Source organism: Oratosquilla oratoria, unplaced genomic scaffold (assembly GCF_046742065.1).
Source record: "Oratosquilla oratoria isolate Oo_2021 unplaced genomic scaffold, ASM4674206v1 SCAFFOLD93, whole genome shotgun sequence".
Classification (NCBI taxonomy): Eukaryota; Metazoa; Arthropoda; class Malacostraca; order Stomatopoda; family Squillidae; genus Oratosquilla; species Oratosquilla oratoria.
The window spans coordinates 552,632-559,924 of NW_027467757.1; positions in this window are offsets into that span (position 1 = coordinate 552,632).

Genomic DNA, 7,293 nt, shown 5'->3' on the forward strand with positions numbered 1-7,293 from the left:
AGATGGCAATCAAACCAAGAAAGCAAGGAAAACACTGTCGCTGGAGATGAAGCTTAACGTGAGAAAGCAACATGAAGAAGGGAAAAAAGTAAATTCCATCACTCAAGATCTTCAACCCTCCCACTCCACGATGTCTACCATTTTGAAGGACAAGGACCGCATTAAGGAAGCAGTGAAAGCAGCAGCCCCAATGAAGTCGACGATTGTCACAACACAGCGTGAAGGACCGATCGCAGAGATGGAAAAGATGTTATTCACGTGGTTAGAAGACAATAGACGAAGAAATGTGCAAGTGATGTTGCAAGCAGTGCAAAGTAAGGGTACAAGTTTATTTCGAATGTTGAAAGAACATGGAGGTGAAGAATACGCTTCATTGAAATTTATAGCAAGTGCTGGGTGGTTTCGTCGCTTTCGAGGGTGATACCAAGTTCATCACGTGTTGTCAAAAGGTGAGTCTGCTAGCAGTGATGCGCCTGCAACCAAGGCATTCGTAGAACAATTTGATAAATTAATTGTGGATGAAGGATATTTGCCAGAACAAATTAGTAATGTTAATGAAACAGCCTTATTTTGGAAGAAAATGCCAAAAGGCACCTACATTAGCAAAGATTTTTCAGGTGCACCAGGGCATTAGGCAATAAAAAAGATTCACGTTATTGTTTGGTGGAAACTCAGCAGGACATAAAATGAAACCTTTTCTAATTGCTCTGTCTGAAAACCCACGTGCACTGAAAAAGGTGAATAAGCATACCCTTCCTGTGTATTACCGAAGTAACCGAAAAGTGTGGATGACACTCGCACTGTTTGAGGATTGGTTTGTGAATTGTTTTATTCCAGAAGCGCGTCAATATTGCAGCGAGAAAGGCATTCCCTTTAAAATTTTATTGGTGCTCGACAATTCACCTGACCACCCTACTCACTTACATGATCTTCATCCAAATGTAAAAGTTGTGTTCCTTCCCCCTAATCCAACCCATGGACCAGGGGGTAATTTCAGCCTTCAAGGCGCACTATTTGCGCATTTCTTTTGATCAGGCCATCGAAGCTATGGATGCAAACCCTGATTTGACTTTGCGAGAATATTGGAAGACGTACAACATATATCATTGCATCAAGCATGTTGCTAAAGCTTGGGATTTAGTGACAGAAAAATGTATGCAGGGTGTATGGAAACACTGCAACAAACGCTTCCTCCGAGATTTTGTTGGATTCGATAGTGAGGAGGAATTAAGCAATGTCCGAGCAAAAATTCTTTGCTTGGCTACTCAACTGGAGTTAGGATATGACGTAGAAGAAATTGAAGAACTGATAACTGAAGAGCCTGAGGAGTTAATAAACGAAGAACTTTTGGCTATAGAAGAAGAAAGAAGAGAGGCAGAAGAGGAAGTTGAAGAAAACGAAGAAGTGCCTGAAAGAAAGTTCACTGTATAGGGATTATCGGAAGCCATGTCCATGATGAACGCTTTGCTACAAAAACTGGAAGGAATGGATCCGAATGTTGAACGGTTTGCCCGGATAGAGAGAGTTATGCAAGAAACAATGAAGCTGTACAAAGAAATCTATGAAGAGAAGAAAAAATAGAATGATCCAAACTAAATTGAGCATGTTTGTGAAGCGAACCCCCAAGCCTGCCTCATTCACCATCGATGCCACCCCCTCCCCTGCCTCGACCGGCGGATACCAACAGATCCCCCATGGTGCCTCGCCAGACCTACTGCCTGATCTTTCCCTCGACCATATGCACGAAGAAAGTGTCGATGACGTGCAACCAAAAAGTGGATTTTAATTTTTTTTTTACATGCATATTTTCTATTTTTTATATTTTGTATCTTTGTGTTAATTTGTATTTCCAGTCTCTAATAAGAATCCTGTGTAATATATTTTCTATCTTTACCCTATCCGATTAATTTATTATTAATTTATCATTTAGTATAACAATCAAAGAGTATTGGATATTTTGCATACACTGAGAATGTTCTACAATGAGGCCACAAACGAAACATTTGAGCTGGATTTATGCTCTGCATCATATATCCTTGAGTACACACCTCGAATGTATACGGTTCGAGTTACGACCGTTTCAACTTACGACCGGTTGGTCGGAACTGATCTAGGCCGTAACTCGGATAGTGAGTGTATATGTTTATAAGTATATGTATGTATGAGTATATATGTGTATATATGTACTGATGTTAAATAAATAAACTAAACCAAACCATGTAACTATCTGCTGAAGAGGAACAGAGTGTGGTCGAAATATACAGTTAATTCTATACTTTCTCCGTTTACTTTCTCCGACAGTGGGATTTTATTTTTTTTATTTTACCTATGTGTCACGACACACTCCCCCTCTGACAATAGAACTACACATACAACACAAACTCAAGCCCCTTAACACAAGACTCTACAGACTAGCATACAACAATGAACAGACTAACAATATTAAATCCAGAATTAGTACAACACAGCGAAGACATTGACACAGAAGAAGGACATGACCACAACTGGTGGCCTAGAGTGTCCCCAAAAGTCAATGGACCCCCACCTGAACTGAAATACATACAATAAAACACAGATACACCACTATCATCTCTTTCATTGTTCTACGAACACTATTACTATAATTATTACTATTATAATTGTTGTTAATTATAAAAAATAGAACATGTGCAAAAAATCACACGTGATATAATAAAAATAACGAGTATGACAATAGAAATCACTACCCTCCCCTAACAATAAACTGCAAAAAGTACCACTAGTCGTCATACAAATGGGAAAAAAATGTATATGATGTATAGAAATCATGACCGACTCAACCTCCTCCTGCTGCTGCTGATGGCTCTGTTCCAGCACTCCGCCTCTGCCCAATTCCACCTATGTACCCTGCATCAATGTGGAATATCCATGCTATCACCCTTGCTGATGGATCCAGGACCAACAACACCTCTAAAACCTAGAACAATGGCTTCACCCACCTTGAATCCCGGAAAAAAGCCCCAGCAGAAAAAGGCCCCACGGGAAAAAGCCCCATAGGAAACAAGCCCCACATAGGAAGATTCCTGGGCGGAAAGAAGCCCTACCGGAAAAAAGCCCCCAATTCATAAATAATAATACTTATTATTAATAACAGTAATACTAGTTCTAAATAAAACCTAGTTCAAAGGACCCGGTGAGTTGGTTTCACATTCCGTGAGGTTGAGGTGTTTAATTGCATTAAAGGTGTGAAGTAGGCTTCCCTAATGGTTTGGGTATACAAGTCCCACATTCATCACAGTATCATTCATATCATTAGTGTGTACTCATCTGTGTGGATATATATATATATATACCAAGGACTACTATTACACAGGACGTGCCCACCCAGATTCCTGGCTCCGCTAGCGGAGGCCATTGCTTTCTTTGTAACCTAACATTTTATATTGAACAAATATATCAAAACTAGAAACCTAACATTGTATATAGGGCAAATATATCAACTATTGACTTATTCAATGCAGTATAAGTTAATATAAACTTTTATAGTGAAATAAGAAACTATTTTTAAGGCACTGTTATGCTTTGAAATACCAATTTTAGCTGGACTTAACAGGTATTATTGTATGAGGTTAGTGGACACCAGGGTAGGCAATTTTTTTTTATCCTTTTCAAAAATATAAAAATATATATATTTTTGTATTTAAATCGGATTTATTTTATCTAAATATATTTTTTTATATAGATTTTAAATATTGTGGGATTGCTATCTGATATGTGATCTGATTGCTAAAGGACATTTTTAGCATATCAATGTAAGGAGCAGTGTTATATAGACTTGCCACAAGTATACAAGGAACGGTATAAGCCTACATGTGCAGCTTGTGCAGCCCACAGCAAGGTTCAACAAGATTCTTGTTGAAACTTGTTCTAGGTAAGCAGCTTCTCAGTGAGTCAGTTGCTGTTTTGGAATCAATCAGGAAGGATGTCTTCTGGACCAGGCTGAGTGGTTCCTTCAGGCAGAAAAAATTATCCTGTCCGGAATTATTTTGAAAAACTACCTACAACTTCTGGCAAAGGGTTCCGAGCTAAATGCAAAGACTCCAGCCAGGAACTACAGGGCATTGTGTCAAGATTAAAATCTCATAGAGATAAATGACAAGGTCAGCCACAGCATACAGAAGAAAAATTGATGACCAAGGTAAATAATTTTACTTATATTGTGTGCATTTCTCCCTTTTCATACGCAACTATATAAATTTGGTGAACAATGGAGAGCATGTGCAATAAAAATGTGAAAGCCTAGAGAGATGATACTTCAATTTCATTACTTCTAAATTTGGGTAATGACTATATCAATATAATATACTGTATCCACTCAACTTTGGGGCCTAGATGATTGTTATTCATTTCATTCAATGTTGTGTAATATATTTCATAGGTTCCATTGGAATTCAGCCCAAAGGGATTTAGCCTAACCTAACCCAACTAACCCATTATTTTTAGTGAATTTAAAAGTAGACTGAATCCTGTGTGGGCTGAATTCCAAGCCCACCTATTTCATATCCTGTTAATTATTTCCAAATAATTTAGTGGCTTGTATGAATATGATCATTATCTAAAAAAATAACTACTGTACTCAAAAGTAGCCTAATCACATTGTATTCATTCATTTATAAATTATGCAATATGCTAAAAAAATCTGTTTCCATTTCAGGTTCAGTATCCTCAGTTTCTCAAGATGGTTCAGAACCTGAGGCAAGGTTATATTCCTCCATCCAGAAAAGATACTGCTGATAAGTACTTGGATCTTGTGTATGAAAAGGAATATAAAAAGTGTACAGATGACCTGAATAATGAAACTGTATGTCTTTCAATTGATGGGTGGTCTAACATCCATAATGAGCCCATAATATGTGTCACTCTAACAACATCCACTGGTCAGATTTATTTAGTTGACACAATAGACACCAAGGAAACCTCACACTGCTGAATGTCTTCTACAACTTGTATAAAGTTCGATCAAGAAGGCTGAACAAGATTTTGGTTGTCACAATGGAAGTGTTGTGACAGACAATGCAGCAAATGTCACCAAGATGAGGTCTTGGAGGAATCGAGTGAACCTGAGCATACCGTCCTCACATACAGATGTGCAGCACACCTACTAAATCTACTGGCTCATGACCTTGAGACTGATAATGTAAAACAACATGTGGTCCATGTAGTTTATTTTAGAAATCATTATGCTGATTCAAAGTATCGGCAGGAAGGTGGTCAGTGTCTAGTCATGCCCCAGGACACAAGGTGGAACACAATGTCAGACTGTCTCAAGGCCTATAAATAACTGGCCAATTCTAATAAAGATCTTTATAAGTCAACAGGGAAGCTATTTATACTGAAGTAAGAAACAAAGTATCAAATTTAGGCCTAAAACATTCGGCTGAGGAATTACTGGATCGATTGCTCTAGATGAGGTACAGAGTGACAAGTGCACTATTGCTCACGTGGTAGATGTTTGGAAGAAATTACTTAGCCATTTCACAAACAATAAACAAGCTGAAAAACTGGCGGAAAAAAAAGGTATGAACACTTTATCACCAAAGCTCACATAATTGCCAACCTGCTTCATCCAGCACTTCCAAGGAAAAATGCTCAGTGCACAAGAGGTGAATATTTCTATGGAGTATGCCAATGAGAAATATACAACACTCGTTCCTGTCATTATGATGTTTCAGGCAAAATCACCTCCTTTCCAGGCGTTCAAGTTTACTGAGTCTGTGACCAAGACCCTGACAGCTATTGAGTGGTGGGATTCACATACAGCCATGTTAGACAGTGATATTCTATTATCAGTGCATCAACTCCTAACTGCAGTAGCCTCATCATGAGGAGTTGAAAGAGTTTTCTCCTCCTATGGACTTATACACACAAAATTAAGGAACTGCCTCGGTAATGAGAAGGCAGCCAAATTGGTCTTCCTTTTCAAGACTATGAACTCAAATGTAAATGATGATTAATGTAAATAATGATTTTCTCAAATGTAAATGCAAATAATGATTTTTTGTTCTTATATATTCAACTACAAAACAATTTCTTTTTGCAAACTTGCAAGGTATGTAATTTCTATTTTTTGTCAATTCTATACTTCCATATGCTACAATAATAAAAATTATGTTCATAATTTCTGTAACTTCTTAATACAATAATAAAATTTGATTATAAAGCCCAGTGTCTTAGTTTTATTCATGCCATTTCAATTTCCAAAGCATAATATGAAAATCAATTTAAATCACTGATGTTTTAAAAAAAATCAACTGATTAAAATCATGATTTAAATCAGCCAACCCTGGTGGACACTTTAAAGGAACAAATAAACATAGAAGCAAAAGCTTACCAGACTGCAGCGATTAATCAGCGAGCTGGGCCTTCTTTACAGAGGTCTGGAAAAGGACTGCATTCTTCTGCTGGTCTTTCTCTAGGTTGTGGAATCCATTCAGAAGAACATTTGCCAGACGACAGAACATCTTGGGACAGTCAATGTCAATCCCACTGAAGCTGGCCAGTGTCAACAAGATCTCCACCAGTCTTTTCTAGCAGCAGGAACAGTGACGGGCTTCCTTGATGACAAGGTCAAAAGTGCACACATGTGGAGTTGTCAGGGAACCTCTGGACACTGTCTCGATACAGTCCTTAATGTCACTGGTCACAAGAGGTTCCTCAGCACTGAAGACCACATCGTCCGCAGCCACCCCACCACATAGGCTGCACTGCACTCTTCATTCACAATCAGTGTCACATCTGTGGTGCACCTCTCAATAGAGGCTGCATCCTCTAGGAATTGCAGTCCCCAAGCAGGTATGTTCCTTCAACACAGGGTGGACATTGATGGACTGGAGGTTTATGGCAGCATACCTCGTGAGGCTCTGCTTGCATGCGGAGAATACATCCCCAGTGGTCATGAAAAAGTTTGCACCAGTTGATTGACAGTAGACTGAGAACTCCCCCTCAAGCCGGTCACTCTGGATCTCACGCAGCAGGACATAAAGGAAATCAGCGTTTCTGAACAAGTAGCGGCAAACGGCAATCAGTCCCTGCATGGCCTGCACTAGTGCATTCTTGGTGTCATGGGTGAAACACTTGATTCAATTTGCTCCATGTCCTGAAGAAGCCTCTTGGAAAATTTTCAGGAAATTCAGTAGGCTGGTTGACTGGGGATACTAACAGCTCGAGAAGGATTGTTCATGCGCTGATCTTGCCCCTTCTCAGATACATTCACTAAATTCCACCAGTTGAGAATGATTTGGATGAACTTTGCAG